Below are 21721 nucleotides of genomic sequence, written 5' to 3' on the forward strand. Positions count from 1 at the left end.
CCTCAAATACTTAACAAAATCCTGGTTTTGCTATGGCCAGAGATTCTTGATTTTAGCTACTGAAAATAATATTAGTCAAACTCAGTATGCAYTCATTAATCTACCCAGTCGGTCAACCCTGATGTTGTACTCAGTTCTCTTTCTCCCTTCAATTTTAATTTCCTTTGCCAGAGCTTTGCTTTTTGAAGTTCCCTATCTGAAAGCATGAAGAAGGAAGGAACATTTCACTATTTTGCCCCTCTTAAAGTAAAAGAAAACCTGGCAGTGTTGATGTCACTGAAATTTTATAATTGACTTATCTGAAGTAGGAGGGGCTGAGCACTAATATAATTTTCCTTTAGGATGCACAGTCTATGATACATACATCTTGAAAACTCAGGCCTGTACCTAAGGAGGGGTAAAAGCTAATTACCCAGCCACCTAAAAATATTTTTAGCAGAACTGAAGAATAWAAGTGGGAATTTTATGTAATTAATTTTAGCTTTTTTTAACAAGTAAAATCTTACCTCTAACAGAGAGTAAGTGAAAATTCAGCTGACAAAAATCTACCACCAAATAGTAATTTACAGGTATTAAATAAGTATATGACTAAGCAAAGATACAGTAAAATATATTGCATTGTAATACTGTAAATAAAATATACACAAAATCCAAGGCACATAACATGCATAAAGTGAAAACAAGGACCTAATAGAATAATTTTATATAATGAGTTTATGAAACAAGGACTGAAATTGAACATATAATTAAAAGAAGTGATGAGGTGGGAAATATTTTTTTTCTTTATTTGCTTGGAATATGATACAGAAGCAAAAGAATTGTGTATTTTGTTTTTCAGCTCTCAATTTTCAGTTGTTTTTCAATTTTCTAAACACAGTGTTCAGTTCATTTTGTCAAATATATTTTCATATACTTAAGCTTAATGGACCTAACGTGATCAACCATGTTTATCTCCTTCAAATGTTGTATTCTATGTATGTATGACAGCATAGTCATTGATAATATGTGTCTTATATACATATATCTGAAATTTGTTAGTGACTCAGTTATTTCTGCATAGCTCCAATATTTGAAAAGTATTATAAATTAAAAATAGGCTTCACTTTTGGGAATGGAGTAAGTTTGCTTTCCCTTTTCTTTTTTTAAAAAATTATCTTTGGCATGAATTCTGCCACCATTCATCTGGGATTGCCATAAATCACATAAATGTCACCATGGATGCTCATTTACCAGCTTGCATAAGATACCTGGATAAATGAGAATACCAACCTTGCCATTGAACATAGCAATCTGAAGCCTTTAATTCACTATATATTTGTCTGTCCTTGCCAAATACATTCAAATGAAAAAAAAAAAGCAAAAGCTACTCTGTACTGAAACTTACGACTCCTGCTTGCCTGCTGTGTCTACAGCCTCTAGTTTTTGCTTTTTACAATACTCCTCCCTAGAGCACTGAGGGATGGAGCCCATYTAAAGAATCAAACAAGTTAAAGAATTAAGCAACATTTTCTTCTRTTATTTTGTTTTCAAAGAGCAGGAAAAGGGAGCCTGAAGTAGGATAAAGGCAGAAGGAAGAATGAGAAGGCCAGATGAAAACAGTTGAAAAATTAAGTTTAAAAAGTCTGGGTGATGAAAGGTGGGGAAAAAAAAGTGTGGTTAATCACTGTGCACAACTGGCAGTAAATAACCCACGAGCATTTTAGAAAGAATCTGTTCTCTTATACAGGTGGTGTCCAACCATCCTATGYGACAGGAGAGGCTAACCTGCTGAAATATGGAGCATTCATTCAGACAAAATTGAAAATGACAAGCTAGTCTCTATCCTTTCCATGAAAGGTTTTTTTGGACCCTGAAACCAGAATCCTTGCTGAACTATACAGCYGCACTGAGGAGGGTGGAAGAGAATGGGAGAGGAACATATTGTTATTTCAGGGGCCAGACTGGATGGCTCTGCCGTTAAGAAGGAGGGCTACAAGTGTTTTATAATGTCACTACTGGTGACACTTAAATCCTTAATAACTGTATTTGTAAAKGTTGAGAATAATCACTTGGCATGTGATCAGTACAACTGCTCATAGCCAAAAATATTATAACTGGTGGCTTATGTATCTGGGTTTGTTGAACTGATTTATTTTTGCTTTTGTTCTCCCTCAAAAGAACAGGGGAACTGGTTATTCAGATATCTGAAGAGAGGTTCCTGTGTCATTTGTACAGGGTGTGCTGTTTAGCTTCCAGCTGCCACTCCAGAATAAACACAGGCCCTGTGCTTATCCCTGTCTATCTCACCTATAGTTCTCAGACACCTCATGTCACATTAAAGGGGCTAGATCTCCAGCACTAATATAGCTCCTCATAATCTATCTCCAGGATAGGCCAACATAAAATCCTATATATAAAAAAAAGTGGATTTATTAAAATGTTAATTTTGCTTATTTCAAGAGTCAGTCACTATGAGCCGATTTCTTCTACCAAAATCTGTGGCACTGCAGCACCTTCACAAACCCATATATATGAGCACCCAAGCAYACCCATTTCACTCTGAAGTGACATCCAGCATGGTTAGTCTACTGTGAAATAAGGGAGTCCAATATCATTTGCAGGTCATGTAAATGTCAGGCTCAGCAGTTCCCTCYGTTATGAAGTACGCTGGCTGAGATTTACTGCTCCAGCGGGAGACCTCTGCATGCTCTGCTGGTGCAAAATAATCTACTACAACTGGCTTATCAGCAGATAAGATGGAAYGGGATATCCACAGCTTGCCCAGCACCAGGAACCGCAGGCTGCTTTCCCCACTTTTCTGTTAGAGCATTCATTAATAATATTTCAGGGTTTTTGGAATTAAACCTTTTGTCTGTCTCCTTTGGGCACTGTCTCTGTCTCTGCCATATGGTACAATATGAGGCCGGAAGCGGAGATCTGTCAGCCTCGACTTCCTTCCWCTGCTGGGTCAGTCCAAAATTATACAGAGCATGTCTCCACAGTTTTTTGGACTGTTTAGGGCATACTCTGATCCAGATAAAAACACAACATGGATGAGATGAGCAACCTGGTTTAGAGTTTACTTTTGCTGATGGCTTTCAGCCMTTAATGGGGTTTTCATTTGATGAAGAGTGTGATTTACTTTCTCATTAAGAACTTTTCCTGTTCACAAATTGAAACTTTTCCCTTCTAGTGCTGTATTTTCTGAATCTCTCTGCTTCTTTATTGTCTTTCAAGACATTGATCAATTAAATAATTCAACAGAATTTTGTCATGTCAACATCTCCTTACAAAGATTTCATAATTTCTTCATTTGGAAAATCACAGTCTAATYTGGGTGTTTGCTGTGCAGAAGTAATAAAAATGTCCAATTTTAAACTTTATTATTGGAAGTTCTGACTCAAAATTGTCACCTGTTCCAAGTCAAAATGCTTAATTGAGTCCAACCAGTTTCAAGGCATTATCAGAGAAGAAAAATACACATCTAATGGAATTACTAGCTGGTGATAAGTAACAGGAATATATCTATCAGCAATATATATCCGTTTGTATTATGAATTGAGAATTATCTGTAAGAGTGTTCTTCTAATCTCATTACATTTGTTCAGCTCAAATACTGCAATGAGGCGATTTACTGCGAAATCAGTCTCATGCTCTGCAGATCATAGGATTTTAATTTCGGAAGCTTATTAATGCTAATGCAACATTTTTCATTTACTTAGTGAGCTTTCAATGAACCCAGAAGCATCAGTTTAACAAATCATCCCAGTACAAGCTTCATTCTGATCAGAACCAAGCAACATGGTTCTTTGCCCATGTGGTAGGGCTGTGTGGGGAATAAGGCTGTGCTTCCATGCTTTGCTACATGGAAGTCCAAATATATTTAGCTGGTCTCCATTTCCAGACACCTAGCAAAGCTGTTTTTCCTTTGGGAGCTACACAAACATGCTTYCTGCTCGGTGCTCAACAGAAAATAYAAAAATSTTAATGCAGCTCAGAGACATGATTTGCACCCTGGGAAGTTTTCACCTGAGATGTGCTCTACAGCAGCTCATCGTTCARCTTCAACCCTTTCCTATTCCACTGTAATTCCTGCAGACTGGTTAAAGCCTGACACAGCAGCAAGCAGGTTGTGAGACTCTGTGGTTTTACAGATAATGAAACATAAATAGAAGTACTGTTGCTTCCTTTCCACATACTCCTCCGAAGTTCTACCAGCTCTAGTTTTACTTTGCTGAAAAAAAAAAAAAAAGAGAAGAGAAGAGAAGAGGAAGAACTTCATCCTCTGATTCTAAAATAAACCTAATAAACCATTGGCAAAACAACTTGAAAACATGTAGTTTTTAAAAGGCCTTTGAGGTGACGTTAGGTGACACTCCTGCATTTAGAGCATGCTTTTAATGAAGCAGGGCAAAAAACATGACTGAAAAGACTCCAGCTCATCTTTGCATTAGCTAGTTCATAAGAATACTGCTCATAAAAGGATAGCGAGCATTGGAAGGTTTGGTMCAAACCTGAAGGGCTGTTAAAGAAAATGTGCAATTTCAGAAATAATTTTGTAAGAAACTCCAGCAGTATTAATGTAGGAATCAAAYGCTGAAAGAGGAAAACTCCTTAATATGGCAGCATAGAGAATGTCTGCAGGGCAGCACAAACAAACTTCTTCAGAGAATTCTATGTCAGATTGTCACTAGTTTGTTACTAGGATTTGGTATGCTCAGAACATAATTTTTGCAGAGAGATTTTTGCGTTCTGAGAATGACAAAACATAATGAAAAAAGTAGTTTAGATTCTAGATATTCAAATAACAAGACAGGTAGAAGTTCAGGCACAACTGATAAAGTTATTGCAAGCTGACAAGCTGTTACAGACATGCAAAGTTGAATCAATCCCATTTGAGCAATAATGGTTAAACAACAAACCAATTTTCCTTTTCATTCACTGATAATTTAGCTTGTGATTTACATAATTTCCTCAGTATTTCTTGGAATGCTTTTGTTTGCTGTTATTTGTAAACACTCAATATTATAATTTCAAGATGGACTGATTTTCTACACATTTGCCTATTTTTGTCTTTCTATTTCCAGCATGGACACCTAATTATTTTTAAAATTAATTTTTTGTAATGTTAATTGAATAAATGAAAATCTAGTTTTCCAGAGAAAGTTAAGATACACAATTAAAATCAGTATTTGGTGGTAATCCTAAGAAAATAAAAAATTATTAAAAAATGCTCATAGAGAATGAATATATTGTGATATGAAAATCATCAAAGTTGCCACAATAAAGATGCRTAAAAGTAAAAAAAAAAGGGGATTAGACTGTAATGTCTTCCCGGCCTTAAATATGAGTCACAGTTTTGCAGTTTAAAATGAAATTATATAAAATGCAGGTTTGAAAACTGTCATTCCAGAGACCTAAAGGAAAATCTCATGTTCCAGACACCTTTGCTAATTTTAAAGGTTTAAGCTCTTCTCCATTGCCTAGAACTTTTCCTGAAAAACATATGCTCCTGATCTCTGTTAAAATCATATAATACATTATCCATACTTAATTATTTTATGCTTATCATGTTACAGGGATGTAATTAGCGCCTCTCATTAGCCTCACTTCTCATGATTAAAARTCTGAAATTAATTCTATTTTATTCATTTTTGACAAGTACAACATAATTGTGATCCTGAACATTACTTTTAATCTGTTACTATAATTCTTTTGAGATATTACCCTTATTTGTTCTGCATACAGATAGGAGAAGGAATTTGTTACTTGAGAAAAAATGAAGATGAAAAGGACTTGTGATGGAAGTGTTAATGCCCAAGAACACACAGACATTTTGCCCTGGAACACAGGTTCTATCATGCTGTACAAAAATTTTATTGCATGGTACTTTTACAATAYGGTTTTATACAGTGTCATGTGGGATGGCCATCTGATTTCAGACCTCTTCTATCAGAGATTCTCCTGCATCCTGATATTCCACAATGTTTCTGAGATTAGAAATGCTACAACTGAGTTTTAAAATGAATCAARAATCTCATGGAAGAAGAGACATGTAAAAACAATAAAAGGCTTAAAGACCAAAATTGATAAAGTTGGCAGTAGTGTTTGAGAGTACTATGTTTGCATTTGAATGAGTATTCAATAGCATGTATTATTTGACTTGATTTTAAAATGACTGGAATAATAAAAAATCTACTCAGTCTAATCCATCAAGCCTCCTTTCTTTGCTTCCAGAAGCAAAACATTCTTGCTTTTCCAACAGAGAGAAGAAAAAGCAATTTCTCATCCAGTGCATTTAAAGACATGGGAATACAAAGAAGAAAACAAGGCATGTGGTTAATTTTGAGTAATCAGACAAAAAAAAAACTCGTAGACAAAGGATCGCAGGAGCTGTACTCTTATGAAAAAAACAAAACAACAGCATAAAACAGAGAAAAGAATCTCAGCTTCTATCAGCTAGAAAGAAATCTAAATTAGAAGAAAAAAGTAAACAGTTTTTCCTCATAGYTTCTCAAATGCAAAGCTTTGAGGATTCCCCAGTTACCAGAAGATTATATACATGTTCAAAATTTTTCATTTACCTCTTCATTTTTGTAGACCTTATTTTTTCAGCTCTAAAAATGGGATTTTTGTTTTCTAATTTCTGCATTCTTCATGCTCTTGTTTTGTAAATACACAAAGGATTCCTTAGTGGCAATTCACCATTCTGCAGCTGGACAGGGTACCTTTCTTTCTGTCTATTTATCTCCCTCTTTTATGTTTTATTGTTTTGTAAGGAAAATGTGTTTTGTCACATTCATGAATTGCAGATCAGTTTCTCGTGAACTGGCAGGACTGATAGCAGTAGTTCCTCTTCTCAGCAGTCTATAATTCCACTTCTTTCTCATTGTTTGTCTTTTATGTTTCCCCCTTATCTATTTCTTTCTCCCCCATTTRTGGGCAAAGCTGCCTGGAATACCAGAGGGCAATTACATTCTGCAGTTGATTTCTGTAAATTGGTCTACTTTTAAAGTACTTATAAGCACAATTATTTTAGCTGAAAGAACATCAGCTTAGGGAAGGAGAAATGTGTGTGTTACTTACMTGGTAGAATATACAGCCTCAAGATTAGCATGTGCCAATAATGTTTATATTTGTTAGATAATGCTAATCACCTTTACAATTTAAAAGTATTTTTATAGTCTCATTTCAAAGCATCATTTTCTAGCTTTTTAACTTAATCTAGTTGTCCTCTTCTTGTTTGCTCTGCATTTAACTAATTTTGTTCATTTTTAGCTGCAGTAAAATATGACAAAGAGATGTCTAAAAATGCATAATCTAGTTTAGTCATTGGTAAATCTGACAATGRTTGTACAAAAGTGAGCATTTTGGGAAATCTCATTATTTACAAAGCTACTGTGTGTTTCATCCTRAAGAATCAAAWAGTTGTTGCATCACTTTAATTGTARTTGTCACTTTATGGATCATGAAATAATAGAACCATGGAATGYATTGGTTTGAAAAGGACCTCTACAGATCATCTAGTCCAAACACCCTGCCATGGGCCAGGACATCTTATGTTGGATGAGACTGCTCAAAGTTCCATGCAACTTGACCTTGAACAGTTCCAGAGATGGAGCATACATAGTTGCTCTGAGCAAACTCTTCCAGTCTTTGATCACATTGTAAAGAATGTCCTCCTTATGTCCTCTTACAAAGGAAAACCATTGCCCCAGTCCTATTACTACAGGCGTCCATAAAAAGTCTCCCTCCATCTTCCTTGTAAGCCCCATCTTACATACGGAAAGGCTGCAATGAATCTCTATGAGCCTTCCCTTCTCCAGGCTGAACAACACCAGCTCCAGCAACTCTCCCAGCCTTTCTTCACCAAGGAGGGCATCTACTCTCTGGTTGTCTGTGTGGCCCTGCTCTGGATCAGCTCTAACATGTCCGTGTCTTTGCTGAGCCCGTGTCTTTGCACATTGCTGGCTCRTATCCAATCAGTATCCTAAAGTCCTTCACCACAGGGCTGTTTTCTGTCCATTCTCCATCCAGCCTGTATTTGTGCTTAGGATTGCCCTGACAYGGGTGCAGGACCTTGCACTTGGGCTTGTTGTTCTTCACAAGGTCCACACAGGCTCGTTTCTCCAGCCTGTCAAGGTCCTTCCCTAAAGCCCATCAGTGGACAGCACCCAGCTCATCCCYGCTGAGCTYGKTGTCATCYGCAAACTTGGTGAGAGWGCCCYCCACCCCACTGTYTGTGTAATCTATGAAGATATTAAATGGTATTGGTGCCAGAACAGACCCTTGAGGGGCACCACTGAGCACTAGTGTTTGCTTGTCATTGAGCTGATGGCTGTGACTGCTTGGATGTAGTGATCCAGCCAATTCCTCATCCATCTAGAAGTGATTCATCAAACCCAAATCTCTCTAATTTATCAAGAAGGATGTTGGGGGAGACACATCAAAAGCCTTACAGAAGCCCAGAGAGATGACATCTGTAGCTCTTCCCTTGTCCATTGGTGCAGTCACTCCATCATAAGAGGTCACTATCTTAGTCAGCTTATTCCCTCAGGACCCTGAGATGCATCTCTTCAGGTCACATGCACTTAGATACAGTCAGGTTTCTTGGGTGATCTTCTGGAGCCAGAGATGCTACAGATGAGGATCCCTGTCTTGAGGTTTAGGGAATTGGGAGATGTGGGAAGAGAGATTAAAATAAARAATTGAAGCAGAAAAATTGTTGAGTAGTACCTCAGGTCTTCTTTAAGTTTGTTGCCATCAGTTCTCTTGTCTTATTTATCAGGACAACGTACTTTAAACTCCCTTTTCACGCCAACGTAAATTTAGGTATCCTTATAATTCTTTCCATTCCTTGCTTAATTCAGCTSCAACTGAACCATATCATTTCTGATCCCATCCCTACACATCTAGGCAACTTGCCTATATTGTAACCAGGAAACTTATCCTTGGTTCCACTGCTTGCGCTCTATTTTCGTCTTGTACTCTAGTTTGGTCAGGATGTCCTTACTCAACCTTACTGATCTTACTCATCAGTTCAGATGTTGATCTCCTGCTTTTAGTGCCTGATCTCTTAATCAGGAAAATTGAAAGCGCTTGTGCTGTGAGAAAAATATTGTCGAAGCTCTGTTCAATTCTTTTATCCCTGAGATCAGTTTCCCAGGGGCCACATCCAATAACTCCTTRAACAGTTGAAAGTTTGCTGACACCRCTATGACCTCTCTAATTAGTTCAGCTGTGTTCAGATGTGTTTGTTGCTCACAATACCTGAAACAATCACGAGACAATTAAAGAAAATATGCTTCTACAAGCTCTGGACATCTTATATAAGAGTACACTCAGGAGATTTTGCCAATAACAGTAGTCAATTAAACTAACAGTATATAYATATTAGAAGAATTAATATTTGACATTAAAATTTTAAATCATAAAAAGTACTAGCTAGTCCACATATTTTTTAAAGTTGTTGAGTAGCTTAATATTTTTCTTTAATATCTGAGACCCATGAAAATGTTGTTCAATATTTACTAATTTATTTTSAGAGAACGAAATTAGATTACTTAAAATGAATAGTATTGCACTTCAGTACTGTTTTAACTGCTCTTTTAAAWTTTCGAGTATTTTCCCTAGCTCAGGCTTTTTTTTATGGTGTCTGCTGGATTTGACAAATAGTCTGAGTTGAATAAGTATCATCTATGGAATTGACAAGCTCATCAAACTGAAAGATATTTAACAGTAAACTGATTATGTTGGGATGATGGCCTCTACTATTCTTGTAAAAAAATTCAGGAAATTCCTCTAAATTTGATACTTACAGTTTAATTCAAGTTTTGCAAAAGTATAACTGTAGTATTTTTCAGTGAGGAAATACTCAGAGACATGAAGAGATACCTGGTATAATTATTATTTTCATTATATTTATGGCATCTATTTATTTTGTCATCTTAAATCAGCATCTTGAGTGTCACCTTTCATAGTCGTAAAATWGATAAAGGCTGCAAACATAATTATTCAAATTTATAAGTCCAATAAGAAGTTGGAATACTAGCATTTTAACATATTAAATGCAAGATAACCAGCCATTTTTTGAGGTTGCAATACCTTAAAACTCTGTGGTGGAAGCTTGATAAGGTACTTGGAGTACTGAAATGATAATCAGACACTGTTCGGGTCTCAATTAATTGCGTCACCAATTACACTGAGATYTCCAAAGACTCGAGACTGAATTCATGACCCTGCTAATTTTTCTTAAAATTATTTTAAATTGCTTTTTTTTAAAAAAGGAAAAAAGGAAGATTCAGTTTTTTGTTCTGTTGACTTTTTTTTCTTATGAGCTACGCAAATGACTCCTTCACCTACAGTTGGACTCAATAACATTAAAGGTCTTTTCCAACCTAAATGATTCTATGCTTCTACAAATCTTGCTGATTTTAGTGCTCATAATTTCGAATCAAGTCAAAGTACTGTGCATCTCTGCTACAGATGAGGAACCAGTGTATTCTTRCACTCAGAAAAATTGAATGAGAAGTCAATTAAGAATTGTCTGAATTTTACCTGCATCACTTCAGAGACAGGTATGTTTAAGAAAACAACTAGGGACAACCAAAAAATCTTTATACTACATCCATTTTGCTACTTGAAACARCAAAAACATCTGCAACCAATCACATACATAATTCAAACAAAATTGAAAGGATACAATAAAATAGGAAATTCACAATTTCTCAGTGTAAGAAAAGAACCTATTTCTTCTATCAGTCCCAGAAAAACAAAGCAATAGACAGAAAACTATGCATGAACAACAGCTTCTATGAACTCATATTGACTGTGTGCCCTGGGGAAGAAATATGTGGAAAGATTTCTCAGGTTTAGCTCTAGGAGATTTTTGTTTTAGATTGTATTCATTACTCTATGATATATATTAGGTACTCTAACTGTTGGCCTGGCTTTATAAAACAGTTGTAATGTTTATTTTAAAAGATCATTTAAATTTGCAGTAGCTTAATAGTAATTAACACATTGTTTCTGGATCTTTAYGGTAGAAACAGATATCAAATGGTTTATCTGCTTGTGAAATAAAATTAAATCATAATATTACATCTGAAGTCCTCATAGATATATTTTATTTAATAGAATGTAAATCAGATGTTTCATTCTCTTCCATTCTGTCCAAATTAAGGGAAAAATATCCACAGACTCAGGAATGCAATTTGTAAATACTAATTTTGAACTGARACAGTATTTTGGAGAGCTAAGGCTTCAGTATTGTTTCTGAAATGGATTGATGACTTTAGTTTTGTATTTACTTTCTGTAAATTTAATTTTTTTAAAAGATTTATTAAATCACACTAAAGGTAATAAAGTGGGCTTCTGCTTTCTCCTGTCCATTCATCCCTCATTCTGTTATCTAGTCAGTCACGACTAGGAAGTGCTTTTGCATTTTTCACYGGCACTGCTCATATATATTATACCAAATAACTTATTAACTTTGGCAGACTKTTCCACCTCACTGCTCAGCATCTTTTCAAGATCATTAATGACTAAATTAAGAATTATGGAGTCAAGTGTAAATCACYGAGGGATTCTTCTAATAATCTTCCTCCCCTGCGAAATCTAACTATTTTTGCCACTTGTTTTCTGTCTCTTAACAAGGAATTAATTTATTCATTTTACTCCCTTCTCCACAGTCATCCTCATCTCTTTAAGAGTCTTTGTTTAAAGACCTTGTTCAACACRTTTTAAAGGTCAAGGTGCACTTTATCAGCCTGCTTGGCCCGGTCTGGAAGTTTGCTGATTACTTTAGAGAAATGTATATATATGTGAAAACTGTTATTCATTTTCACAGGCCACATTGATGCTCCCTAATTGTTCATATTTAKGAACCATAATGGTTCATATTTATTCAGATGCACATTGATTCAATTTTTCAGGCAGTTTCAACTAATTAACTTGCTGGATGCATTGAGCTGCTGGTCAGTCCTTGGGTTCCCCTGCAGCTTTCTGAAATAATTGATGTCAGATGTGTCAGTCCTCTGCCTCGACACTGTATCTAAGAGAGAGGGTTGAGATTTTCTTGAAGTTTCCCTAGAGCCTAAAGAGAAATATCAATCAGCCTTGCAGATTTTTTACTCTTAATTCTATCTATTACTTCAATAACTTCTGCTGACAGTTGAGTGCACCCTTTAATGAAACTATAGCTAAAAAACATGGTTCAGCTCAAAAATCTCCCTGAACTTATCCAAGTTAAGCAGGGATATAAACAAGTAATTTTTCTTGTATGTTGTGGCCTTCTTTCCTCTGCACACTCTTTTAATGCTTTGATTCATTCTTTGTGGTACAGATTCCCTAGAAAGCTTCCTCTTCATCTATCTTTCACATAAAATTACCCTTAAAGCTAAGGTTTCCTTTTTTCTTTTGGGTGGGGGGAGGGTTAYGGTTGTTATTGGTTTGGGGTTTTGTTTGTTTATTTGTTTGTGTATTTTTTGTTGTTATCCATGTAAATTCATCTCTTCTTAAATAACAAAAAGTCGACACAAACCTAGCAGAACAAAACAGAAACAAGTAATCTTGGAATGAAGGGGGAGTTGAGTACCATTTTACARGAAATGTTCCCAAGGGCTTAAACGTTAGGTTTCCATTATACCAAAACTCTTCGTGCTTACTAATTTAGTCCCTGCAAAAACTTTCAGCTGCCACACATCCCTTACATTTGCTATGCAGTGCACAAGTATAAAGATATAATTRCCAACATCTGTTATCTTTCCCTTGAAGAGTTAATAAATAATTGCTGTTGCAGAGCAAATACTTCTCCTTTTTACCTTTTCCAGTTGTTTTTTTCTTCATTCACTGGTTTCAGATGAATAACTTTTCACTGAAGTTTCTGTGAAATTTACARTTCCCAAAGGATGGCTGTTAGAACAATATCAGGTATACTATTTGAATTCTTTTCTCACTAACTTTTAAGGTAGGGTTTTTGTGGTATTTTGGTTTGGTCGGAGTTTTTATGTTTCGTTGGGTTTTGTGTTTTGTTGTTTTTTTGGGGTTTTTTTTGGTGTGTGTCGATTTCCCTGCTTGTTGCTTAATTATTGCTTCAGGGCCCAGAGGGAGTGAAACTACTTTGTGCTAGATGAACTCATTGGCAGTTTCTTTGACTTCTCTCTTAAAGTAAAGAAAATGATGACTGAGACAGGGCCCCGCACTGACAGGCACCACCTCTCTGGAGTTGCATGAAGCTGCAGTGCCCCAGGAGAGAGATGCAAACTCTTTCAACAAATGATTAAAAACACATATGGATACCCTGGACTGTAATTAGAAGAATGATCAATTCATATCATCACCATAGGCATTTCATGCAGGCAGTGCTTATTATTGTTTCTTGGTAYTTGTTCACAAGGTCAGCTACTTTTGTAGGGAAACAACATCAAAGGTTTTGATAGGAGGGACTATTTAAGTAGAAATTCACAGAAGAGGAATGATTTTTTTACTTTTTTTTTTCACTTTGATATCTATTTTATTTTTCCTTCCCTCTTCTGAAACATTGATGCTGGCCACCTATGAATGCAGGAAACCCCAGAGAAGATGGCATGGGCATTCAGATGGCATTCRGTAAAACCAGTGACCCAAAGTGTCAGCTGTGCTATTCTTGCTCATATGCTTTCCTGGAGGGAATCTGAGTCAGATGGATATGAGAACAGAACCACACCACTCACTGACACATAGTTAAATTTAYGTACTAAGGTAAAAAAGGTGAGTAATAAGTTCTATTCTAAGATTTCTGTTCCACGACACTCAACTACTTCTCACATAATTGAGGCCCTGAAGCATGACACCAGTCTAACTTCTCAATGTGTGGAGCTGGCCTGACCCCTAACACAGTGGTTCCACCTTGAACTCAGTCTTCCGAGTGTCTGTGTTAGAGTTCCCCTTGGATCCCTGGAATTGTCTTCGCTATGTAGTGCTTCCTAAAATAGATTTTATAAACTGCTTATCATGTAGCTCAAACCAATTTCCTTGAGTTGCCTTATATTGAAGGCCATTTAACATTTTCTGTCTTGATTCCTATCACACTCAGGTCTCTTGGTCCCAAAAATGCTAAAAGGGTGTGAATTTGGCAGCAGCGATTTAAAGTTTATCTGGCCCTTTTTATTTTCTGGTGTGCATAGTGGATTGATRTAGTCAGTCAGGGCTGTGAAGATATAAATAAGATCTCATTTACGTGAGTAGTGCTTTCAGGTAAGCTCTATCCCATGAGACAGATTCTGTGGGACAATACTTGCCGGGTTTGAAGCAAGGAAGGACTTTTCTTCCAGGTCAGACTGAGACTTTGGGCTATTATTTATGTTCCTCCGTAGCACTGAGCAGTGGCTGCTGCCTGAGCCTGTCAATGAAAGCCCTTTTTCTCTAAATGATTTCTGCTGCAGCACTGGCCAAGATTGTGCTCTTGGTTTCCCTCCTCRTAACAGGACCTCTGAAAACCTCTTTTTTTTGTGGCATGATAGTCTGCACTGCTGATACTAGGGGAAGAAATGGGATTCTTTCACATTTTTGAAAAACGTTGAGCTTAAAGGATTCCAAAGAGCCAGAGGAAATGGTGCAGAAAGTTGCTAGAACCCTGGGGCAGGAAAGTTTGGTTTATTTTTCAGGAAAMTATAATAATCTCTTGGTATTCTTATTTGCAAGTTGAAATAATTAATTGGAAAATAAATGGCTTTTGCAGAGATGACAACTCCTTCTGATGGTAAAATATGGCAAATAACCCTGGTAAAAATCAATATGGGCAAGCTATTAAACCCCAAACTATATTTCTTATTTTAATTTTTTTTTTGTTATTATTGAAGCCTTCTCCCTTGCCTATTCTGTCATTTAAAATATCACTGTAATACAGGAAAAATATGGTTTTCCTATACTATTGATTGTGCTCTGCATGAGTATAAATGGTGTCACCAGATGGAAGGCAGATCAATAGGTCAGAACTTACTGATGATATAAAAATTCTTCCAGGTTTCAAGATAAATACATCAATTCTTTCAAATATGGTTATAAAAAAACTGCCCATTTTCTTTTTACAAGTTGTCTTTAAGAACTAGAAAAYAGTTACTTACCTTGCAGTCTATTCTGCTATGGCAGTTTTATTGTCTTCTTTCTGGTATGTGATGGAAAGGGTATATATTTTCAGCATAGAATGGTTTAAGATATGAAAACACTGAGCTCTGAATAGTCTTTCATCAAAAAGAAAATCTCACATCCAAGGTCTCTTAAGGGAAACAAAACACTGAGGTGCCATTGGAGCAAATGGATCCATAAAAATAAGAGATGAAATAGATATATAAAAAAAGACACATAACCCTTCCATCCTGTCCAGCAGCAAAAACTGTCTCTACCTCAARTTTGGCATCTTGCCTTTTATTTGCACTTAGTAGCAAACCTGTCCAAAAACTCCAGCTGAACTACATTAGATGCAGGAATACATGTCATAACTCTATAATCAAGAMAGACAATGTGATGATGAATATCAAGGACTGGCTTTAGACATAAGGTCAACTCACCTATATTGCATTATTTTTAGATTTTGCCCAGAAAGGATTTTTATGGTACAATAAGCATTCTCCAGTGATGTAAAAACTCCTGTGTTCAGTATTCCAATTTTCTGTTTGTTATGAGACAGACTAGACCAGCACAAGGTGACAAGGGCAGAATGTTTGAATCCCACATTGCTCTGGGGTACTGTTGCCATGCTGCTATACCGGGCTCTTGAACAGCAAATTTTAAAAAAATATATATATTTTGAGCTAATGTACCTGCCCCACTAATAAAGATATGAAAAAATCCCCCAAAAGAATAACAATTAATAATAATTAAGACTGTTCAATGCTATTTTACTTAATGGAAAGCTTGATTAACAAAACTATTTCCTTTTTTTCACCACTACTGTCCTCTCAGATCAGCTGTTCTGTGTTTGACAATTGCAAGGGAAGACAAAACAGGTCAAAAAATTCAAGCATGTATGACTTTTATTGATTAGAATAAAAGTCTTACCATAAGAGTAAAGAAGAAAAAGATTGGACCCCWTTTGKAGYTTATGGCTATGCTACTGAAAAATAYGAGATRCAGAACWCAAACATTRTTACTCAGWATTTAATCAAAAMCATTAATTTAATATTAAACTGTGGYRTWATTGGKCYAAATTSTATTCRGATTGTAAYTTTAWTGCCAGCAATGGACTCTTCATCACCYCAGCTTTACTTCAAACTTCCATCAGGGACTTCATTCCCTGACAAAAACAAAACCTAGTCAAACCCATATTTGAGTGTGTTGTCACAGGCATTTCTTTTTAGTAAATAATCTAATCAGACCAAGTATTTGGAAATTTCCAGAAAGGTAGCTTGCTGTTGTTGAATGCTGTAAACATTATAACCTTGATGATTTCATCAGAATGGGTTATTTTTACAGGCAAATATTCTTCTGCCTCCAGATAAGTGCCAATCTGTTTACTGAAAATAACAATTGGAATGCAGCAAAGATGGATTTTAAAATTTGAAGTGGTTGAAGTAAACCACTTCATGATCTGAATAAATATTCATTTGAGGAGCAGAGTTTACTTTAATGGCTTTTTGTATTCCATTATATGACCAAAAGGACCTCAGCTTTTTCTGATGTACTTCAGAATCAAGTATTCCCTTGATTCTCAAAAAGCAGCATCATAAAATAATTGCAAGTGACTTCTAAGTGAAGAGCAACAAGGCTGGTGAAGGGTCTAGTGAACGAGTCCTATGAGGAGTGGCAGAGGGAACTGGGGTTGTTTAGCCTGGAGAGAAGAAGGCTCAGAGGGGACCTTTTTGCTCTCTACAACTGCCTAAAAGGTGGGTGCCGTTCTCCTTTCCTGGTTAACAAATGGCTGTACAAGAGGAAACAGCCTTAGGTTGTATCAGAGAAGGTTTAAACAGGATATTAGAAAAAAAAATTCTCCACTAGAAGAGCTGTCAAACACTGGAAACAGGCAGCCCAGGGAAGTGGTGGAGTCACCATTCCTGGAAGTATTTAAAAGATGTGGTGCCTGGGGGACACGGTTTAGTCATGGCCTTGGCAGTGCTGGGTTAACAGTCGGACTCGATGTCCTTAAAGATTTTTTCTGACCTAAGCGATTCTAAGGAGTTCAGTTCTCTCAGATTGGACTATGCAGCTTGTGTATCACTCATCATGCTCCCAGCTGAATTAATAGGTGTTGTTTACAGACCTTGGTGGAGACAACTCTAAATGAATATTGAGATTTTTGTTTTGTCTTTCTTTTTGTTTCTTCTAGCTATAGTCTGTTGATAGCGCACATTTCAACAATAAAAATTTTTAAACAGCCATTAAGAATGAGTGGCATGCAGCAATTTTACAGGTAGTCAGACAAGAATAACAGTGATAACCATTTCATACCTTCAAACTGCCTTAGAAGTGTAGTACTGTAATTATGGAAATTTTCCTAGCAATTCCAAAAGTCTACTGAGTGTTATAATAAGGGAGTTTATTTTTAGCCTGGTTTCCTAAAAAGAAAAGTTTTATGMAATCATGTTGTCCATCCCATTTACCTGTCTGTCAATCTGTCAGTCTACGCAACAACTTGCAAACAAGACATCCAATTTCAACCAAATTTGAAAGCATAGCTGAGGACTCAAAGCCATTAAGTTCTTACAAGCTTCATGAAAATAAACTATTGCATAGAACTTGAAGGATCATATTATTGGTCCCTTGAGTGAAAAATCACCTCCTCAGTACGAGAAATCTATCTGACAACTGGCCAGTTAGCATTTTCATCCAAATAATATATAAAGCCTTTTACTGCACTTGCTGGCCATATCAAATTGTATCAGCGAGTTAAAGAGAATACAGAGCCACCTTACATTAAGCCACAAAAAATTCCTCTTTCTTAAAAAAAAGGAATAATCTGTTTCCCTGTTTTTGCTCCTCTTGATTCTAACAAAGCATTTCTGTCTGCCAATAGTAGTAGCATGTAATTTATATCAGCATTTTCCCCTATTTTGAAATGAATCAGCTATTTTTTGTTTTCCCATGCTGAAACCTGATCAACAACTATAACATATGGAATTATCTTGTCATTTGCTGCAGATTAATTTTAATGTAATTATGGTACAATAGGTGCTGTTGTGATGTGAGATAATCATAGCAATAGAGGAGTTAAGAAATCACAAAATGGTCAGAAACCACAATTAATAAACTATAACACTAGCCATAGTCTGCTAATGCTGTGTTTGATATTTGACAGTGTGAAATAATCCAGAAGGAAGAATCTAGCAAGACTGGCATGATACAAGCACCTTTGACATTTTCTTTGAAGTGTCAGTTTATAAATTTTGCTGCTTYAGAATTCTGCCTAGAATTTAACTAAAGAAGTACTCACCAAGCRTGTAAGCATAAAATTTCCTTCCCCTTTCAATTTAAACTTTCTCCTGGTGATGTTTTGTGGCRATGAGTTCTTTCAGTGAATGACACACAATCATACCAGATAAGCTGTCCTTTTTGTCTCCTAAAAGACATGGCAAAAGGATTTACAGTTTTCTGTCATTTTTCTTCTCTGGATTTCATTGGGGTTTTTTATACTAAAAAAAATTTTTATTTTGCACTAAGAAAGACATATTTCAGAAAATCTTCTTTGTTTTATCACTGCTTCTACTGATTCCCATTGACTCTTACCAAGCCTGCTCCTCATGTGCTGTTTACCTTTCTAATCGAGATGACCAAAACTGAGCATTACTACAGCTGGGCTGTATAAGTGGTACGCAGTTCCTTTCCCTGAACAGCTGTGCCTGAGTAATGTTATGTACCCTACAATGTTCACAAGCAGTTCATCTTAACCCTTGCATTACTCTGTGCTTGCTGACTCTATTTTCCTATGAAAAATACTGCACAATATATTGTCTTTACATAGCTGCCCTAAAAACCTTTACAGTGTATTCTGCTTCTGCAGGTCCAAACCCTTTTTAATCACATGAGAACTTCCTTTTTGTCCTGATTTTGTTCTGTTCTAATTCATGAATTACTGCACTGAGTTCTTCTAGTGTTGGCTTGAAAATTTATGTCTTTCCACAGACAGAAGATACTATAAATGTTTAACATTTCTTTTCTCTTTTTCCCACACTGAATTTGTATACCTAGTTATTTGATAATTAGTCCTAATTATGCAAATTCCTTATCAGAAAACTACATTAAATCAACATTTAAGGGCAAGGCTGGTAGCTGTAAAGGAAAACAATGGATTACTCTGCAGCTGTATCCAGGCCTTCATAGAAACAGGAAGTATTAAGGGGTTGGAATGGACCTTGAAGACCATCCAGTCCCATTCCCCCTCCCATGGGCAGGGACACCTCCCACTAGACCAGATTGTTTGAGGCCTTATCCAGCCTGGCTTTGAACATTGCCAGGGTTGGGGCATCCAGAGCCTTCCATGGCAACCTGTCCCAACGTCTCACCATCCTCACAGTAAGGATTTCTTCTTAGCATCTAATCTAAATTTCCCCTTTCAGTTTGTCCCCATTACCCCTTGTCCTATCAGTACAGTTCCTGACCAAGAGTCCCTCTCTGGCTTCCCTGTGGGCTCCATTCAGATACTGGAAGGYTGCTTCAAGGTCTGCACACAATCTCCTCTTATCCAGGCTGAACAACCACAACTTTCTCAACCACTCTTCACAGGGAAGGTGCTCTAATCCACTTACTGAYTTCATGGCCTTCCTCTGGACTTGCTCCAASAGTTTYATGTCCTTCTTATGTTGGGGACACCAGAACTGGATGCAGTACTACAGGTGGGGTCTCACAAGAGTGGAGTTGGAGGGGCAAAACCACCTTTTGCCCTGCCAGCCAAGCTCCTTTGGATGCAGCCCGGGATTCGCTTGTCTTTCTGGGCTGTRARCACACACTGCTGTCTCATGTTGAGTTTTACATCAGCCATSACCCCCRAGGCCTTCTCTGCAGGGCTGCTCTCAATMATTTCTCCTTCCACCCTGTAGATGTGCCTGGAATTGCCATAGTCCAGGTGAAGGATCTTGCATTTGGCTCTGTTGTTTCRTTGCCATTGCAAGGCTCCAGAAATTTCTCTTCTATCCTGCAATGAGGCATGGCAGGCAGAAGAAGTTATCCCAGTACTTTTCTGACACCACRTACCAAGGGAGACCTACAGCTCTTGTCTTTGTACCCTTTACTCCCACCTTGATGGGAGCAGTGGAATTACCCTGCAGATCCTGTTCCTGCATGCCTACACTCATGACCTTGTAATTTGCTTTGAAGTACAAGGATGTGGTGTGAGCTCTTCTTTCTCCTACYGTGCTTAATCACAATTCAATTATTTGAGTTTATATTGATAAAACTTGAGCTAAGTTTCCATAGCAACCATAATGATCAGAACATTGTAATGTGGTATACAAACACTGTTCGTTTTGGTGACTTAAAATGAGGTGAAGCCAAGTAAAGTGCACAGAATCAGTGGCTTRCATTCGCTGATTTACAATTGCGAATCTTGCTGACCTTTTCTTCAGCAGCAAGTATTCGTGGAGCTTTAGACTACCTTTACATTTCACAGATTCATTTCTCTCTAAAGTAGCTTAGATCTGATATGTGAAGTTAAGYAACACCCATCCTCAAACATTCTTCATCTCATTGATAGATATCCTCAGTTTTTACACTGCTGCATCCTTTATGGTTGCCCTCTGAAAAATTTGACTCTAAATGATTACCCTCTGAAAAATTTGACTTCTGTTCTATGATCCACAGCTAATAACATGCAAACAAATATTCAGTTTTCCCATCTGCTAAATTACTGCAAAGGAAAAAGGAGGGTATTTTCTATATTTGAGGGCAGAGAAACATAGGATCCCAGTAAGATGCTATATGAGAATAATCATCTGAAATATTGTTATAAATTAACATAACTTATATAAATATTAAAATGTACTTTAGATCTTCATTAGCTCTCACCATCTCAGTTTTCCATGCTAGTTTCTTAGACTGAAGGAAGTTTAGAAAGCCACAATTTATCTAAATCTAGGAAGCAAGCCTTTCTTTTAGTTGCCCTTTTCAACCTTTTTAACTGTAGTTAAAACAGAACTACATTTAGAGTTTATTTTAGCATAAATGCAGTCAAAAGAAATTACAGTCATAGTTTTATGTACAATTTCTCATCTTTTTATGTCAAKTGAGGTTCCTTCCATGTTGCTCTTCTCTCGCCATGAACTCTTTATACATATTTCAGAATTTATGACCTTTTATCAACAACAAATCCTGTGTTTWCTCATAAACTTTCTGCCAGCAATCTTGTACTATGCTCTTTAGAAGCTTTTATTTGCTTTAAACAAAAACATATGTAAAAAGCACCTGGCACTTCCTTCAAAATGCCTATGGATGTTCAAGTTGAAAACTCATGAGCAAAGATGCAACTAATATTAAATTAATGTAAATGAATTTTCTCAATTTGGAAAACTAAGAAAGGCATTGTTAAAAGTGTTTAGCACTTAATCTCTGAACAAAACTAATGTTTCCTTGGCTGTCCTTTCCCTTCTAAGGTTTTTTGGGATATTTTGGGGTTTTTTTGGGATTGTTTCATGTGAGCATTATTTCTGATGTCAAAACCAAGGCTGATTCAGGATTCTCGGGACAGAGCTCAAGAATTCTGAGATGTTAGCTAGTGTCACCATTCTGACATTAGGTTTCATAGACATATATACTCAGAACTAATGTGATTTATCAA

The sequence above is a fragment of the Malurus melanocephalus genome, unplaced genomic scaffold, assembly GCF_030028575.1.
Source record: "Malurus melanocephalus ecotype Western Australia unplaced genomic scaffold, MMel_1.1 scaffold_25, whole genome shotgun sequence".
In the NCBI taxonomy this organism is placed as follows: domain Eukaryota; kingdom Metazoa; phylum Chordata; class Aves; order Passeriformes; family Maluridae; genus Malurus; species Malurus melanocephalus.